The 19,462-nt window shown below is 42.2% G+C and overlaps 1 long non-coding RNA gene across 1 annotated transcript; it reads right to left on the reverse strand.

Annotated features, from left to right (window-relative positions):
• Nucleotides 1-398: 398 nt before the first annotated feature.
• Nucleotides 399-4,609, reverse strand: LOC115947164 (uncharacterized). The gene is made up of 3 exons (XR_004081120.2): nucleotides 3,890-4,609; nucleotides 3,673-3,784; nucleotides 399-1,376 (listed from the first exon to the last, which is right to left on the reverse strand). It is a non-coding gene; the product is annotated as an uncharacterized lncRNA (long non-coding RNA).
• Nucleotides 4,610-19,462: the final 14,853 nt, after the last annotated feature.

Below are 19,462 nucleotides of genomic sequence, written 5' to 3' on the forward strand. Positions count from 1 at the left end.
CAGTACATTTGTTAAAGAAGTTATGTACACCGAAAAGGAAGTCACAGCATCCAACACATTCTGTAGAGGAAAAAACAAGCATCCACGGTGTGACATAAGAGCTAACATCATTGCTACATCTTGTCCCTAGAGCCTCATTATCCCTCTGGACTCCTTTCTCCGGGGAAGCCGCAGCGGCTTCCCGCCAGGAGGTGGCACGATGCTCCCGATCTCCTGATGCTCTGGATGCTCCTGCCGCCCTTCCCTGCTGCCTCCCGCCGGGGCTCCCGCGGCCGGGGCTCAGCGCCGCAGCCCGCTTGCTTCCAAACGATGCGGCCCTCAGAGACGGGATTGTCACAAGCTGCAGGTCCTTCCTCCTTTGCAGCTTTTGCCTTTCTTTTGCCTCATTTTTCTTTCTTTTTCTTTTTTTTTTTTTCCAGATTTCCCATTTAAAATAACTGGGACAGAGCTTACCCTCTGAAAGTGTTAAAGAAAGCATGAAAAATAGAGTGGGACCAGTCTTTTTTTACACATTGAACACACATATGAATAAGCATGTGTGACATTACACAGCAACCTGTGCTTGAGCTTATGTTCAGGATGTCTTAAACATTTTTGGAGTTTTCACCCCTCCTTATGTTGCAACGCATTTGGTTCAGGATGCTCCAGTGAGGGCAGAATTGCTTCGTTCTCTAAACAAAAAGGGTGATTGAAGCATACAGCTTGCAGTAAGGCCTGCAATCGTCCTGCCTTTTTACAGGCATCTAAGTGAGAGGGCTAACTTAGAAGCCAGCTTGTCTTTGCTTCCCTCTACAGTCGATGGATAGGTCTGGCACCTCCAAAGAGTGATTCAGCGCACACAGCTATCAAAAAAACCCATGCAGTTAACCACACACAGAGGGGAAAGAAACAAAGATACAGACTTCAGGGGCAATAAAATACAACATATTTTTTTGTACATCCATAACTGTGCTTAACTCATTCAAACTCAGCATTGTAAAGTAAAAATTACTGCTTTTTCATTTATCATGTTAAAACACACACAAGATGGCTTAAAGATGTAACTTGCCAGTGACCACCTGTTTGGAAGTGAGAGAAATATTCTTGTGATAGAAATATCATTGATTGACTGGTAAAACCTGCAAATGAACCCAGGGAGGAATTCAGAAACCTCCCACGCTACAAATTCCAGCTGAAAGCAGACAAAAGTTCTGTGCTCCTGAATTACAAGTTTCACTTAACAATGTTTGTAATAAGCAAATGGTGACTTTGAGGCAAATACAAGGGCAGAGTGGCAGTCTGTGCAAGCTCCTCCTGCCTGGCAGAGCAGTGGCACTTCCTCTGCAGATTCCTTTCTCTGGGATTCCTCTGGCCCTCTGGATTTGACACTTTCCTTGCTGCTCAGGGATCAGAGCAAACACATTTTAAATGTTCATCTTTTACAATACAGTTCCAGTAGTATTGCATATGCCTTTAGGATCACTCATGGCAGCTCCACAAAATTGGTCCCCACTTCATGGGAGCTTTTACAAGTCCTGATGGATGCCCACTTGTGTGCAGGCATTTAAAGCCTTTCCACAACCTGGTCCTTGCTGTGGCCACTTACTGCTTCATTCCTCCAATTCACTGATGACAGTAAGGGAGCAGGATTCAAAACAGGTTTTAAACCTGCAGGTAGCCTGACTTGTGTGTATTGCTCACAGGACTCTTTTTCCATGGGCCTATCATTTTTTTGCATTTAAGATTTTTTCTACTTGCTATTTCTCACACTGAACAAATAAAAGGAACAACTTGGCTAACTTAGCATCATACTCAGCGACACATTCTCTGGCTTCCTCAAGAAGCCATGTGGCACCCACAAATTGTTATCAACAACAAGTTAGGGGATGCAATGCAGTGATTGGGTAGATAGGAGAGAAAATGACCTGTCAGCAGGGCTGGTCCAAGAAACCAGCAGCATCTCCCAGTTCCACCCCAGATGTGGGAAGCCACACAGCAGCGCTGGACTGTGAGAATGGCTGCAAGAACACAACCTACAGCTTCCCATCAGCAAGGACAGGGGCAGATCATCAGGAAATAAACACAGTGCTCATCATATTCGGAAATACTATTAGCAGAGCCTACATTGCAGGTTTGGCTACAAGCACCACTGGGGGATCACACCAGAGAAGAGGAACTCATGGGCAAATGGCCACTGCACAGACCCTGTCAGTCTGGACTCACATGCGAATCCAACATGCCCAGAATACACCAGACTTGCTGTGTCTGCCCAGCACAGCCTCTGGCTAATGGGATGGTGAGTTCAGCCACTACACATCTCTCAAGGCTTGCTGAGGATTTGTATGTCTGCCTTCTTGCAGGTTCAGGTTTGCCCTTCCCACAGGCAGCACAGTTCTAGGGTAAGTGGGGCTTGCAAGACGTTCTGGTGCACTGACGATTCCTTAGTGCCACAGCCTGTTTGGACCATGCTCATGCAAAACTGAACACTGCTGTCCTTGGTGGAGATGTAAATTGGAAGACACCATTCTCTTGACAGAGACCTGTTCCTTCATATTTCATGTTTTCCGCAGCAGCACATACAGACACAAATTTTCTTCCCAAAGTAACTGCCAAGCAGTGCTATGCCCTTGTCCTGTTGTCACAGACCTGTCCAGTTGTATCCCATGTGCATGAAACTCTCCCTTTACAGACTTGTGCAGCTAAGCTACAAAATTCCAGCTCTGCTGTATCTCTCTTGCAAAACTGGATGGATCTTCTGATGTGTTGATCAGCAACATGTAGTGTGTCAGGTAACAGAGCACACTACCCAGTAAGAAGGGACTGTACTCCCCAGGTACCTCACATACCTCCTAGCTGTCGCACAGAACTTTCTTGCCATGGGACCAAATGCATCCCACGTTGCCAGGGCCTCATCTCTTGTGGTGTCAGATCTCACTGTGTCCCACCACAGAATAAATGTAAAGCACTGTTGGTGTAGATGTGAACCTTGAGGTGGGAAGTCTCTTGTCTGATATTTCCCTTCTGGTTAAGATAAGCATGTTGTATGCCACCCTAAGCAGTCACGAGAAAAGGAAAGCAGTACTTGGGAAAAATGGCAATGGGAATTCAAAAAGGAAGTGGTCAGTATTTGCTCATTACATTTGCAGAGCTTATTTTCTCTCTGCTCCCTATGTCAGGAAAAACTATTACAGTAGCTAGGAAAGGGAAATATTTCTTTCTGTTTCTAAGCATGTGAAGCAGACTCCCACTCGCAAAAGCTACCCAACACATTTTGGCCAGTGGTGTGTAAAGCTTGCAACTGCACATTGCACCAGGAGCAAAGTGTGTTGCAGTACAGGACCCTGTGTAAGGGCCATACAGTAGCTAAGTTCCATTGAGCTCCTGTTTCATGTAAGCCCTTGTTTGTTTCAGGGTTTTTGTTTTGGCCTGTGTGTTTGTGGGGTTTTTTTGTTTGTTTGTTTGTTTTTTTAAGATAAATTGCACTGGTATTGCATTTCTGGGTTTACAAATGAGAAGTTTTGTGTTTTGAGGACGTGGCTGACTTCCTTATCAAGGAACCTTTTTATGTTAATTGTGACCATTAGGGAAATTACAAAGGCAGACAGAGAGAGGGGGCTGTGTCTTCCAGTGGCAGGTATGGTGTCATGCCCTGCACCTCACAGGGGAGCAGGGGGCTAGGGGCTGAACACTTACCAGAAATCAGCTTCAGTGCCCTGCCAGGACTGCCCACCTTTCCTGGCTGATTGCAAAGGATCTCACAGCTCAGCGTGTAGCCACGCTGGACAGCTTTTGATGGAGCTCCAACCTGTTCATGACAAATGAGCTCATAACAAATGTCAGCTCACAATGAGTTTTTACTTCTTAACTTTGAAGGTGGTGGTAAAGGCCTTCAAGGGATATTGGCACTTACCAAATTTCTGTGTTTTCTACAGCAGCATCTTTGAAGAAGCAACAATTGAAAAGTTGTTTGTTTTTTTTTCTCTTTTCATGGTCTCTTCAGTGCAATGGTAATGTTCTTTCCACTTGCATAATTTCCACCTTAACTTTTTCTTTTCTGTTCTTGTAGGATGAATCTGTGACAGTATGTATAGAAAATAACTAGGGAAACCTGAGGGCACAGGGAATGCCAAATCAATTTTGTATTTCACACTGAAATTCTCCTTTAGCTCTTGCTTGTAAATGTTTTACAGCTACATGCCTGCAAGTCTCCACACTGTAATAATCTCATCATATACCCTTATGAATACTTTTGCCTACCGACCATAAGATAAAATCTTCCCTATGTGAATCTTGGTATGCTTTGCCACAGAAAGGACATGAAATATCACAAATTCTCAATTGAAACTAATTTCCTGCTTGTCTGCAAAGATCAAGGACACAAAGGCGTAAGAGCCCCACCTCCAGCATTCAGAGGACCCAGGGAAGCTTCTGATGCCAGGAATCCCACGCAGAGGTGGAGCTACCTACCTTCACAATTACTTTCCATTCCCATAAGGTACATTCAGGTTTCTCCTTTTAGAGACAAGATGCAGCTCTGGGTCCTTCTTCCTAGAGACTTTCCAGGGGAAAGGATGTTTCCATCTGTTTCAGAAAAGTCTCTAAGTCTTGTGATGCTACCTGAAGCACTATCATCAAGTGGTCAAGCTTCGAGCTTTTGCGTGCAGTAGAGGACAACAGAGGAAAGTTGCAGAGAAAAGCCTTGTTATGGTTGAGGCAGAACTGCTCAGTTTTGTTGATGGTGGCAGAGAGGACTCTCAGGCTCACCATCTGGAAAGCAGGACAATCTCAGAGGGAGAGGTCCAAGAAAAAGCTCTGTATGCCTGAAGAAAACCCTGGGAGAATTTGAGACGCCTCAGCTCAAGAGAACAATCACAAAAAGCCCCCAACACACCAGGGAGAACTTTCTACTGCTTGCATAACAGCCTAGAGGTCAGTGTTCTTGCTCTGGAAATAAGAGCACTTTAATGCCCTTCTCAGCTGAAAAGAAATAAATCAGTGGTTTCAATGCAAGTTAGTAGGCTACAGAACTATGTGCAAAGGGAACAAAATCCATTCTCTTTTTGAAACTAGGTCAGTATAAGTCCAATAGTGACATGACTAGAAGGAGAGGAAACATAGTGGAGCCAGAGTCTGTAGTACTCAAGTTACGCACTTAGCTGGGAGTGTAATCTCAAAGCAAGAGGCATGGGAACTAGTCCCATGAAAATATATAAGGTCTTTGGTGACCAGAGTTCAGAAGCCCCTGATCTAACAGTTCATTTTTCACTGTGTCCCCATCGTGTTCACTGTGAGCTCTGCATCTGCAGTGCTGCAGCATGTGACATCTTTGCAGCCCATCGTAACTCAGTGTCAAGAACAGTTAATCAAAATTTTCAGGTTACTAAAGCCAAGGCTGAGGCCAGATGTAAAACAAACAAATGGAGTTTCTAGGTCACATTGGTCTTCATTTGCAACTCTCAGATCTGAAAAATAAAGGGCCTGAGAACTTATGTCCACGAAGACTGCAATTAAGGATGAAAAATGAAAATGGCTTGCTACAGGGAAAATACTTATAAACTCCTTCATGCATCAGTGTTGCATATCCAGAGTTTGGATGGCGTATTTCTTGTAAAAAACATACTTACTTTCTCAATGAGAAATTCTCTCCCAACCTGTACCTTTGCAGCAGTAGCATTCTTGAGCTGCTCCACTAGTTCTCAACCATGTGTTACTGATGAGTATGGAAAAGAGAAAAGGAGGCTACAATGAGATTTCGTCTTTTTTAGTCCCTGCTTGACTTCATAAAAGTATTGCCCTGTCAGACCTTATCCTTCCTGGGAGCCTCAGGGCACTTCTAAAAGATTTTACAGTCCTCTCTTTGAACTTCTGCAATCATCTATGCTTTATTTTCCTTTTAAAATGGCAAGTGGGAAATCAGTTGTCCTCCTGTTCTGATTTGCTCCTGCCTGTTGTTTCTGAGGGAGGAGGCCCCTTTTAAGAGAGATGCAAAGTGCTAGCTGCAGAATTCCCATTGCCTATAATGGAATGGAAGGGCTGAGATCCAGGCAACCCTTTGAGCATGCAGGATGCTTCTCTGTAATGCAACATTCAGTACTCATACTGCGCAGAACACCAGGTCTGCTTTTCAAACACAGGCTTCTGAAGTATGAGGTATACAGGTAACATAGTAGTAACACTGCCTGCCTGTTATTTGCTCTGAAATTCTCAATTGCAGTTAGCATGTGTCTTGAAAAATTCATTCTAGTTAAGTCTGGATTGTCAGATAAGGAACATGTTGCTCTGACTCTGTGAGTCAGAGGCTCATTATCTGTGGTACTGCACACAGACAATGAAAGTTGTATGTATGACAGCTCCCTTATTGAAGTGCCAGGGTTATTGTACTGCCTATCAAGTAACAGGAAAGAAACTCTCCAGTTTCCTTTTTCTTGGAGGTTTTTTTTTTTTTAAGTAAAGACATGTTTGAACCAAGACATTCCTGCTTCTTGTAGCTGCCAGTCCTTGTGCACAAGATTCAATGTTTTTCTTGTACTTTCTATAAAATGCCTCATCAAAGCCTTCCCTGCTCTGTTATAGCTGTTTCATTATTTATTATGGTAAAAATATGAATTACTGAACTTCATCCATGGCAGATAAGTGAAATGGGAATGAACTTTCAGCTCTTTGGTTTCAGAAGGTAAATCTCTGGTGTAGTTTGCACACATGGTTGGAATAGTTCCCCTCGTTTACACTGGCACAGCTCCACCGACTGCCGCCGCACTGCCCCGATTCACACTGCAGCAGCAGGGAGTTAGAAACTGAGGGGCCTGAGACAGCTGTAACGTTTTCATACTGCATGTCCCATTTTAAAACAGCAAATTTAAAACCATATGTGAAGGAAAAAAAAGATTTTTCTCTTTTGGGTTATTAAGGGGGAGTTGACCAGAGAGAGAGGAAGGAGCTGCAAGCAATGCACCGAGGCTGACCCTGGAAGAAAGAGAGGTTAAATAACAGTATAAATACCCATTGGCTCTTGAACCAAGTCACACACACCGCTTCTCATATGGAATACTTTTACATAATGCCCTGCAAGGAGCTCCTTTTTAACCTGGGTTCCCCAGGAAATGTAGCATGTACGTTCCCACATTCTGCCTGTCACATCTCCTCCCCAGCCTTCCTCCTGCCACCTGCCATTTGTCCACTTACTGGCATGTGACAGAGCAAGTCCAGAAGTGAAACCTGGTAATTGTATATGGGAGAGACGACTGCTTGGCCTCCCCAGTGGGCAAAGACAACTGTGTCCGCTGCAGAGGGGGCTCTTGCCACTGGAGCTGCACAAGGGCAGGAGCAGCAGGAGCCTCCACTCTGCCAGAGGCTACCCCAGGCACCTGGGATGCCGCAGGAGGGAGCAATGGCACTGGGATGCAGGAAGGAACTGGGAGGGTAAGTGGGCCATGGGAGAGAAATCCATAGGAAACCAGCCTCTGTGAGCTTCACCGCACATAGCAGTTGAGCCTGATGCAAGGCAGGCACTGAACTAAAGAAAGTCCTTTAAAGAAGCAGATGTGTTCTTTCCAAAGTATCTGCTAGTAAAATAAATTAAACCAGTTAAATTAAGCTTCCCTGTCAGCATCCAGCAGTACAGCTCAGCCTGATTTACCAGTCTGCTTAACAGCAGTAGGCAATGTAAAACTAGCATTTTTTAATTTAGGATGGTTGATTTTAGGGTCAATTGACATGGTGTATGCTGATCTCTGCTTTTAAAAAGCAGGGAATGTGAAGGTGTCTGCTTGCCTTTGGAAAAGGAAATAAATATTAACTTATCCACACAATGTGTAAGCGGATCTAGCCCTGTTGCAGGAAACTCATTAATCTCACATGGAAAATAAATAAACCAGGAGAGAAAAGGATGGGTGGGATTTTAACTTCCTGTATTTCCGCTAATCGTTATTTTATATGAACAAGTGCATGCCAAGTTCTTTAAGAGGAAAATACTGCAAAGGGCAAATAAGTTTGTTGAGTCTTTTAAAAGCTTTTTGGTGGAGGGATACTTCAGGGTGGTGTTGGGGAAACCTCTTAAATGCTGCCTGATAATTCCCACTATTAGACCACATTTTCCATTGCTGATGCCACTGTCAAACTTGAGCCATCGGCACTCACATTTTCCATGGCAGGTGTCTGCCTAAGGCTGGATACATGTGATGCATGTGTGTGTCTATCAAGAACTGCCTCAGGCTAAGTGTGTGTAATAATTTCAGCCAAAATGTTTTTGCTCTTCAACAACTATAAGAAAAAATGTGCTGTTTCCCCTGTTTGCCTCACACTGAAAAGAATGGCAGCCTCTTCTTTAGGCAGTCCCAAAGGCCCTGTACGTTGGAGGAAAAGCATGAAATTTGGCAGGAACAGTTTAAACACTCTGGAAATCCGCCTCAGCTCAGTTGAATTATGAACCTGAGCAAGACCAGTTTGGTCTTGATAGAGCTTCACAGCTTGGTGTTTCAAAGATCCTGTGCTACTCTGGGGCTGACCAAGGTTTTCTTCAGCTGGTTTCTCCTTTGCCCCTTTGGACCCTGCTTCTCATCTGGGGCAACCAAGAAATGGTCACCCACGGAAAGGACAGGCTGGAGAGGGAGAGGTGAGAAAAGAGAAGAAACGAGCACTCTAGACAGAGACCATGGGACAAGTGAGAAAATTTGAGATGAGAAGTCCACTACACCCACAGTCAGTGGCCACATGTGTGCCACAAGATACCAGCAGTTTTATTTGCTGATGGGGAAATGTAGGTGGTCACTGACAGAGCATTCAGAATTACATAGCTTTGAGAGTGGTAGGAAGTATAGCTCAAGCTCATTTTCAGCCATGGAAAGGTTGGACTTTCAAGTCATAGCCATATTTAAAATAATGAGCATTGGGAAATTGGCAATTGGCCCTTATCTTCCATAAAAAAATTACTCTACCTGAAAACAGCCACTATTGGTGTTTTTGCTCTTCCTTTACAGGTGGGACATATAGTTGCTTAATGCCTCAAAAATTCAAATACCCACTGAAGTGCATTTATGTGGCTTTAAATGTTGGCCTTTCCCACAGACATCTGTGACCAGGATAACCAGCACTTCCACAGTCATCCATGTATTAGTCAGTAACTTTCCAGCATTCTAGATCTGCTCTCACATCATTTGTAAAATCAGAAATGGAGGATAAACACAGTGCACACTGAGTGACTACCAGTTCTCCCTTGGAGCCCAGTGATTTATTCTCTGATCACTAAAGCAGCTTATAACAGAGTAATTTTCATGGTGATCACCAAGCATACCCTGCCAGAATGTGGCTCTTTCTTCAGATTAATCCATAATCTTTGGCAGTCTGGAATTGTTAATAGTAGCAATTTCTAACAGGAAAATATCACTATAACTATTTTTTCAGGTTTTAAGACATCCATACCATTATGTCCTAAAGACCCTGAAGTCACTTTTCACAATACAGAGTTATATTTCTATAAAGATGGAACGTTTAGAAAAGCAGGTTTAGAATATTTGTGAGAAATAGAGAACTTTAAATTTAAGGTAAGTATTAAATTACTGAGAGCGGCAATTTATGATTGTAGCATTAGTTTGGACAAATGTGTTCCTGAATAAGAATATGGGCTGGAAAAGCAAATGAGAGCCAGTGTGAAAGAGACACAGCAATCAGATTAAAATAGCAAATAGCATATGACCACAGGATAGGTTTTTTTACAGTATATATTTAGGAGAGCAGGCATGGGGTAGCTGAATTGCTCACTTGGATGGCAAATACTTGGAATTCAAATCTCCATAAAATTCTGACATTAGGATTCAGAGTTGGGAGGAAGGAAAGAAGTTTCAGGGGTGCAGCTTGGGAAATGAACATTGGGACAGCACAAGACAAAAAAGGAGGGCACACATATCATATTTATTGATCTGTTTCTGCTTTCATGTTGGAGAAAGAAATGGCCACAGTACAATTTTCTCTACACCAAGAATGTGTAACTGTGATTCCCCCATTTTCCACCCATGCAAAAGTCTGATGGAAGCTTTTATGATGGTCTGGGGGCTGACAGACATTGCTCCTCAGAAGAGATTCCCTGACATCTAATAATGGCTGAGCTCTTGTAGCTTTTTGGTGTGGGGTTGTCAGTTTTGATTTTTTTCTCAGCCACCTGCTTTCACAAAATTGAACTTACCTCTGAGTAAATTCAAACTTACCTTTGAGACCTGTATCAACCCTGGCTGAAACTTGCTAACAAATCCAAGATTTGGAACACACAGATATCTAAGCCTTGATTCTTTAGAAACTAAATAAAAAACAAAGAAAGTGGAAAGAAAGGGAAAAAGAAAGAAACTAGACATGAGAAAATCTTCCAATATTTTATATGCACTGAGAAACTGAATTGGGTTAACCCAAGCACATCAAAGGGTAAAAGTCATTAGGATACCTTCAGAAGTCTGCAAAAGCCTCCTCCTCCACTCAGCTATTTCAAAAGCTTCAGCACAGGGGAGATTCTGCAGCTATGGAGTGCAGCTATTACACAGTCCTGTGCTCTGCAATAATTTTCTGCATGCTGATGGGAATGGAACTGCAAGTGTTCCAATGAAGTCCAAAGTAATGCAATCAGTGAATCCTGGCTGCAATGGATCTTCCATCTGAAAATCCTCTGTCTCAGCAGTTTGTAGCTGGTTTTGACACCAATGGATCATTACTAAGTTCTACTTTGATGAAAGCTACCCAACCAAAACACCACACTAATGGTCACTCTAAAGTCACATACTTGGATTTTGCAAAACTGTTTATAAAAAAGACTCTTCTCCTTAATGCCTGAATATACAAAATGAGCATGTAATATTATCTGGATGCAGTTTAAACTAACATATATGTATTTATTGTTCCAGCTATTTTGGGGTAGGGAAGGGGGTAGAAAAAAGTTAACTAGCGAGTTGGATATGGCTACATTGGAATTAAGTTTTCTGTCTTTAATTTAGAATTTAAACAATGAACTGAAATGAACTGTAAGTTTTTGATCTCTATCTTGAAGATCTCTCTGAACAATACGTGATAATATACAGTGCTGAGACCCACAACAGAGGAACTGGAATTTTTACTCAGGGGTGCATATCTCTTTGATTCAAGCATAAATGTTTATTTATTAAAAGTTGGCCTGGGGAAATAAAGAATCCTGGAGAAGAAATTATACATATTTCTGATCATGTTGTTATCTGTCTGAAGAAGAAACTACTATTCCCAAAACAAAAGCAGGTAATTAAAAGTTATGCTTTGTGACTCAGGATTTGAAAAAGAAAAATCACATGGCAAGTACTTAATGTCTATATGATTACTTTCATGTATTTTCTCAGGGTTAAAGTATTTACAGCCACATACAAAACCAAGAAGAGAGCCTAAGGGAACACAAACAAAACCCCACCACCCAGCACCTTAACTGCAGCATCTGCAAGCCAGCAATCATGAAATACTTGATAAAGTGCTTAAGGCTAGAAAGGCTGATAATGAGATTTCTTTTAAGTTCACAGCCCTGTACATTAAAGAGACACTGCCAACCTTATTCTGAAAGGAAAAACATTACATTGCACACACAGGCTGTTTTGTTTTTATAGAAGAGTCTTTTCCATCAGCCTTTGCTGGTGTCTAGAAAAACAGGTTTAGTAAGCAGCATACTTGGTCCACAAGTTTTCCCTCAATATTTTTGCATTTTATTTGTCTTTCGTAACACTTCAGTTCTGATGCTGTGTCTGGCGAGTGCCCCAGAGAGGAGACTGGTTCTGAGCTCCCACCCAGTCAGTGCAAAAAGCAGGAGCTCCCCAAGATAGTACCTTAAGCAGAATATACAAAAGGCCATCTGCACACAGTGACAGTGACTGCTGCAAAGTACAGCATAAACAACCTGGAGCCAGATGATAGTTCCACCTCTCTCCCTCTGGTCTGTTCAGTGATAGAAACCACCCCATTATTAACTGCAAGATTAGATATGGTGTTTCCAGAATTACACATGAAATACCAACCTGAAGAAAAGTCTAGTTGACTTTCTTTGAGTCTACCTTTAAATACTTTTTTATAAACCCAAATAATATTTTACTGGTGCAGAAACCTTATACAGAGGGACTATAACCTTTCTTAAAAAACAGCATACGTGTAGTCTTAATGCTTATCCCAACAGAGCTGCTTCCAGGAGTTTCTTTGCAAAAATGTCCTTTAGCCCTTTCTGTCAATCTTTCCTATTCTTAATGGGAGTGAAATGGTAATGCTGGCATATTCCAGCTGCCTGCATGGACTAGTCTGAATTAACTTTCCTGTTTTTTTTATCTCCTGTATTTTTTTCTCAACACCCCCTGGGATGAGAAAGAACTTGAGCTGACAAACAGGTAGAGCATATAAACAAATCTGTATTCAGGAAAAAATACAGTCAAACAATATTAATGTTGCACAGTCAATAATTAAAACTTGGCAAAGCTAATTTTGTAATTTTAACTTTTAACATAGTTTTTACTTACAACATCACATATTTGTTTTTCAGTCCTGCTGTGGGTTATGAATCAGTTTCTGAACCAAAAGTGTCTGCTGTCTGCCAGACCCTTGTTCCCATTGCTGCTGAAACTGGAAAATGAACAGTGAATGACACCGGTGACTGCATGAAGAAACAGGATTGCTTTGCACTTAAAACAGCAGAATGCTGTCCGGGAGGACTAGGGTCTGTTCTGCTTCTGCTAGAGAATTACAGCAGAGGAGTTCTTATTGTGTTAGTCTTTAATTTCATACCCATCATTTTGGGTGCTGACTTGACAACCTAGAATTTGATTTGGAGACACACTCAAACAGCCGTAGCCGAGGAAGTAGAAACTGCTTTGAACATATAAAATGATACATAGCACTAGGTACTACCAGGAAAAAAAGAGATCTTAAGAATCACAAATGGAAATTAAGGGATACTTTTAATATGCAGGTTTGGCAATGTAATGCTGTAATTGCTACAGAAACTGGAAAAGAAGTGTTAAGCACTGTCTGTCCATCTCCATATCTGTGTGATGCTGCAGGGCTGCAGATGCCCGTGATACGACAAAAAGCTACTGAAGACAAAGGTGCCACTTCAACAGCATTTCCTGGCTCTCTCCTGAGCTGCAAACACCCATGCCTGGAGCTGGCAGGACAGGCACCATCCCTGGCATCCTCTGGTAGGGTCTTGTGAATGGCATTTTGTCAGATTTCCTGCTGGAATGAAACATCAATACCACCACAATTGCCAAATATGTTAAAAAAGACTGTCAAAAGAATGAGAAAAGTGTTGCTGACTTCAGCTCACAGTAACCCTGGTACCATCTGACATACTAATCCACTGACAAAACCTTCAGTCATCCTTGCTCAAGGAGTATCAGTGGCAACTGAGCTGTTACTCTGTCAGTCATTTTCATGGAGCTACAGACCACAAACCCACCCCGGGACCTCAGAAGAGTGATTCCCACAACAATCTGTGCTAGCACCAGCCTTATTGAATGTATTTGTTTGTGGTCTACAAAACACCATACCTAAGAGATTCTGGAATGCTGATAGTACCTGGCTAACATGTCGCTGCAGAGAGAAATGAAGATTGGTGTCAGGTATGCCAAAGGCTGTGTGGCAAAACAACCTTCTGCACACAGAAAACCTGGAGACAGCTGGAGTTTTTGTTAAACACAATCCAGAGTAAGAGGATCAGCCTAGCTTTTGCACTCACAGTCATGGTCAGAGCAGGAAGGTCAGGAACTATTTCCAAAATAAACACAAGAGTCCATCCAAGAAAGCAGCACTAAGTATAATAATTACCTGCTACTTGTTTCATGACTGCTGTGGCCTGCAATACATTCCTATTTCACCATTTAATCTTGTCATTATTATTATCATTAGTAGATTAAAATCAGTAAAAGGTGTATCACTACCTGAGATAGTCAAAACACGTCTGCCTAATATCAGGCATCAGAATGCAGCCAACAGCCTGACCACCAAGTTGTGGCAAACAGAGAGCAAGTAAAAATCACACTAAAAGATCTTGAGGATCCACCCTGGAAAAGATGCACATGCAGCAGGTGACTTCAACTCACCATGCCAGTGACACAGTGCCACTTCCAGGTATTCCCACCACCAGCAACCCTATCCCCCATGGGCTCCCATGTACATCTCGGCCAGAGCTGGTCTAGCAGGCACAGCTCGGTGTCCCTGGCAGTCTGACAGCACAGGGAGGAGCTGCAGCAGCCAGCCGGGAGAGTGAGTGGTAGAAGAGTGGATCCTGTGTTCAGGCCTGACAGCTGCTCCTTTCCTGGGCTCCCTCTTGCCTTTTCAGAGTGTACAATTAGAGGCCTTTGATGGAAAGATGATAATTTGGTTACTATTTATTTTGTTGCAACTGTTGCCTTATTTCTTCTATTCACCAACATTCATTAAAAAGAACCCCTCATATTCAAACTCCCGTCTGAGCCTACACTCCACATCTCCTTGCCTGGGTAATCTGAACTCCCTCTGGACTTTTTCGCCTGGCTCTCTCCCATTTGAGACTGCTCCCTCATCCACTTGCCAGCACTAGCCACCTCCACCGGTTTCTAGTGCCAGTCTCTTTCCTGGAACTGCATTCTCAGTTCACCTTCCGTCTCCATCCCAAGTTCCCTATCAGTTTCTTTTGCTTGTGCCTCAGTTTCTTGGGCAATTTGTGTCCTCTATCCTACAGTCACCTCCATCATCTTTTTAGCCTACAACCCTAATATCCTTGTTCTGGATCCTCAGTCTCTGCCAGTAGTCATTTTCTTTGGTGGCTTCAAAACAGTATTCCTGACCTGCCAGCCCTGAATACTTGCCTTCTCTGCAAGTCCTGGTTTTCATCCCACATGCTCCTATTTCCAGTACAGCCTGCTGGTTCTCCACAGCAAGGCCTTATACCTGGCTCTGAATCAGATAGCCTCTTTCTTCACATTGCCCAGATGCCAGCAGAAAGGTCACTGAAAGCACAGAAAAGTGTCCCTGCTCTCCCTTCATTGCTTGGCTCCAGCTCAGTGTGCAGCAGCTGGAAACAACCATTATTGAGAAACTGTCTCCATCATGTCATGCTGGGCTGCAGCATGTGCAGTGGCTTTGTACAGAGAGTGCATGCCTGGCCTAGGAGCTGAGAGGGGCTGGAGTGCCTTAGCTGAACTGTGGGAATGATGCACAAACAACAGGACTGTAACTGTGAGAGGCATAAACTTGCTCTGGGACAGTCTTAACCCTTAAGCAGTAGCAAGTGCTGAGATTTAAAATACCATCAAATTTGGCCAAATAAGAGTAGATTTTCTTGGATGTAGTGAAAAGCACCTAGCAAAGGCATTCCTTCCTCAATTTCAAAGCAAACTTTCTCCATAAAAAGTTTGATTTTCTTTTTTTCCTATTTAAAAACAACATAGCTTTCCTATGTTTGATTTCAGAAAATATTAAACACTTTGATATTTTCTCAGGTCAATAAAAACATGATGCAGACCATCAGTATTGACTTCTCCAGTCTGAATCAGTGTAGCCTGGCACAAACAGTTGAAAGCTAGGTCTTGTGTCAGAAATGTCAAACCCTGTGTAACAGGCTGTATGGGCTCTTTAAAAACTCGGCAGAGCTGCTCACCCTACCTTGTACATGTGTTGGGAATCGGCTGAAGGGCTGATTCCCAGCAAGCAGATTTAAATAGGTTTCCAGCTTAGGGAGAGAAATGGATGTTTGTCTCTTAGGGGAGCTGTTCCCTCCCTCTCATCCCTCCCTTATATGTGCACATGCACTCGCACAAAAAGCAAAATGGGAATAAAGGTACTCTCCAGGCGAAAAGACCATTCCTCTATAGAGACAGAAGAGCACTTTTGGCAGACCTGAACGGCACTAGTGTTTAAGTGAGTTGAAAATAAAAGACTGATAATGAGATTTTGCTCTAGATCGGCTGGCTTCTGCTGGCAGGCAGCGAGCAGAGCCAGCCTGCTTACAATTTGCCCTAGATGAGCTAGCCAAAAATAGAAACCAAGAATCACAGTGCGTTATCCAGTTTAGAGAGGTAAAAATGTTGACTTGGAAAGACCACCACTCAGAGACAAAATGACAATTCTGAGTTCCAGCCACATGCCTTTCAGTCATGTTAAGAAAGCACTAATCTTCCAGTTGGGAGAAAGATGAGAGCTCCTAGCAGCCTTCTGAAGAGCTGGCACATGAGGGGTCTATGCAAGGAAGTGTATGGCATTCACCAACTCTGGTCAGACTTACAGTCCCTATTTCTGCTGATCTTGAGTGGCTCATAATCCTGTTGGGTCTAAATCACCTTTCACAGGTAGGCAGAGAGAAGGAGCTCTGGGAAGTGTGAGAAACTGCTTCACTCAGGAAGCACTAACAGGTTTGCCAGTGGGTTTATGCAGATGACACTCACGATCCACTTCTTCCAGGTTGAGAGCTTTGCTGCAGCCTGAGCTCAAAGCACCTCTGCTTGTACTCTGGAAGAAGTAAACCTGAGACTATCACACTACTGCCCACAACACATTTGCCTGTGCTTGAATCATCCAGAGACAATGACACATGCTAAGGCACCTGGCACATATCAGGAAGCTGTAAACCTTGTGCTGTTGTGGCTGCTTAGTAAAGACCAAGTGAAACACAGCTGGGTGCAATCTTGCTATTAAGGGTAAGCTTGACCATATCTTGCTAGGTGTAAGAGGCAGGTGTTGCTTTTGCTAGGTCCTGGAGAAAGCTGTATATTATTTTCTGGTATCTTTCTCAATATCTGGAGGAGTACATTGCTCTCAGTTTTTGTTCGGCAAACCAGGTAAACATTTGTTTAACAATCTGATACAGCATAAGTATGATTAATAATGATTGATAGCAGCTGGACTGATAATGAGTAATAGGCACTAATTTTTCAGCCTAGAAAGATGCCTCTCTACTACTCACTAAGTGCACAAGTGCTGGAGTTTGGGTGTTACAGCTCCTGCAACTTTGTTTAATTACAGAGACACCCACAGGGTTGTTAACTTTTGCCTGTTCTGAACTACCAAGTCCTCAGTTCTGATATTCCCTAATTTGTCAGCCACATACGTAGCAACACTTGTGAACTGGGAGGACAAAATTAACTCAGCATCAGCCACCCCATTTTCCTGTCAGCATAATATCACTGATTTATTAGAGAAATTTTAACTCAGAATATGCCAGAAGTGTATGCCAGATTGTGAAAAAACATACATCTGTCTTCCTCTTCATTACTAGGTGCTGTGCTTCTGTGAGATTATAGATGTATATTTAGTGTTAATCTTTGTGTCACGTCTGTACCTCAGCAGCTGGCTCTTTTCTAATGCATTTTGTAAAGGTTAAACTCGGTAGTGCAAACTGTACATGATGATAACTTATGATAATACTGGACAGCAATCCGTTTTCCACTCTATAGCTGTGCACTGCCCAAAGGGAAAGGAGGAGCAGGTTGTACTTGTTGCCTTAGCTCTGGTTTGCACAGGTGTTCAGCGCTCTGCCTTCTGGCTGCAAAAAGGGGATTAGACAGGGTTTAAGGGAGAAAACGTAGGGAAATGAGAGCAGGCAATCAGATGGCAAATTAAAATGAAACTATGGCTGCTTATTGAACTGAATTGTATTCTTCTTCGTGCTTCTCCTGTCTGCCAGTCAAAACCACATTTGAGACTGATGGATCTTATTCCCTAGCTTCTGACTTTGATCTCACAGCATCAGAGTTCTCCTTAGTCTGTGAGTGGAAGACTAGAACGCACATGCCGGATCACACTTACAAAACAGCACATTCTTGGCTTGCAGCCACATCCAAATTCGCTAATAGCAGTAGTTTTCTCTAACTGCCAGGAGAGATAAAGAAAGCAGTGACATTTTAACTGTCTTGTGCTGCAAACAGTTCACACTCCCAGAGTTCAACAGAATCCAGTGTAAGTCTAATTAGGGATGATACATCCTAAACTTCACTCTCATTATGTTTTTAATTCTTTTATAATTCCTCCACAAATCCTGAAATTGTTTTAAGAGAAACTTTAACATCATTTAGCTCATGTGTAAGTTTCTTTAGAAGGATTGCAGACACTATTTTTTCATTCTTAGTTTCAACTGTATGTGTATTTCTCCTCTCCAAACACTATTAACATATAATATTAACATTAAGCACTATGAAGGATATGTCTGCTTTTGGTTCAGTGCAGTTTGATGGTAGTGGGTGCCTTGGTTAAGCAAATCCAAACCACTAAACAAGATTAAATAAGATATCAGTAGGTGTGCCAGGGATCAGGAGGTGGCAGCAAAACCCTGAGGAGATGTTTGATTCTTCATGTCAGTAACAGAAATGTTTTAACTGCAAGCCAGAATTAATAAATCATTAACATGTGAGATTCTAGTAAGAAAAACAAGGTATTGTCTGACACTGATTATACAATAAGGAATTGTACGAAAAACGGTTGAATTACATGGACTGGAGAATTGACACCATTAAAACCTGAAACAGCATTCATAATTAATATAATTAACTTTCCAGAACAGGAACACTCCAAGTCAGAGAAGGCTCCAACAGAACTTCTCAAGTTGGATGGAATAGTATCATTGGATGTATTGCAAGGTTCAGCAAATTGGACTGTAGCCTGATAATTAGACAAGTTTATACATAATGCTATATATATATATATATAATGATATATATATATATATATACCAGTGACATTGAATAAGAGCAGTAAAACTATAGAACAGCTTATCTGATATGGTTCCAAAACATGGTCACAAGGAAGACATCCAGGAAAGAATTCAAAGTAAAACAAAATTTGAAATGTCAATCTAACAAGTAAATTGTTGTCAGGCAAATTGTTGCATTTCTGCTCAATGAATTTTATTCACTTTCTGCTTCATAACTGAGAAATCGGTGGTATGAATGGCAGAAGGGATATCAGCATGGTTTGCAGTAAGGAAAACTGAGACTGAGCAAGAAGAACAAGAGGTATTTGGTGAAGGGACAAAATTGAGCTTTGTTATTTATCAAAGTTCTATGAATATTCAAAATAGCTTATGCACAGCAAAACCAGCCATGGCAGCTCAGTGAGCATGCAGGAGAATAAAAAGGTCAGACCTGAAGATGTCTGTCTACATCATGTATATACCTTTATGATGGGGGGCTGGAAACAGATGTTTTTGAAGGACTTTTCCAACCCAAACCAGTCTATGATTCTGTGAGAGCTGGATCCTGAGGGAAAATTCTCATATACCAGAAAATCGTAAAAGTGGCTTCACAGAAAAATACTGAGAACTCTACAGACAGCAAAAGTTTACAAGTTGAAGGGAAAAAGCCGATATATTTTTTAGATTTTTATAAATGTGATGAAAGAAGAGTTAAAATTACATGAAGTGCAGCTAGAAAAAATCAGAAACTGCTAAGGGGGACTCACAAGCAGATTGCTCATGAAGCTCAAAATATCATAAGTCCTATTTCATCAGGAAAATAACAACAAAAAATGTTTAACA

The sequence above is a fragment of the Melopsittacus undulatus genome, chromosome 1 (assembly GCF_012275295.1).
Source record: "Melopsittacus undulatus isolate bMelUnd1 chromosome 1, bMelUnd1.mat.Z, whole genome shotgun sequence".
NCBI lineage: Eukaryota > Metazoa > Chordata > Aves > Psittaciformes > Psittaculidae > Melopsittacus > Melopsittacus undulatus.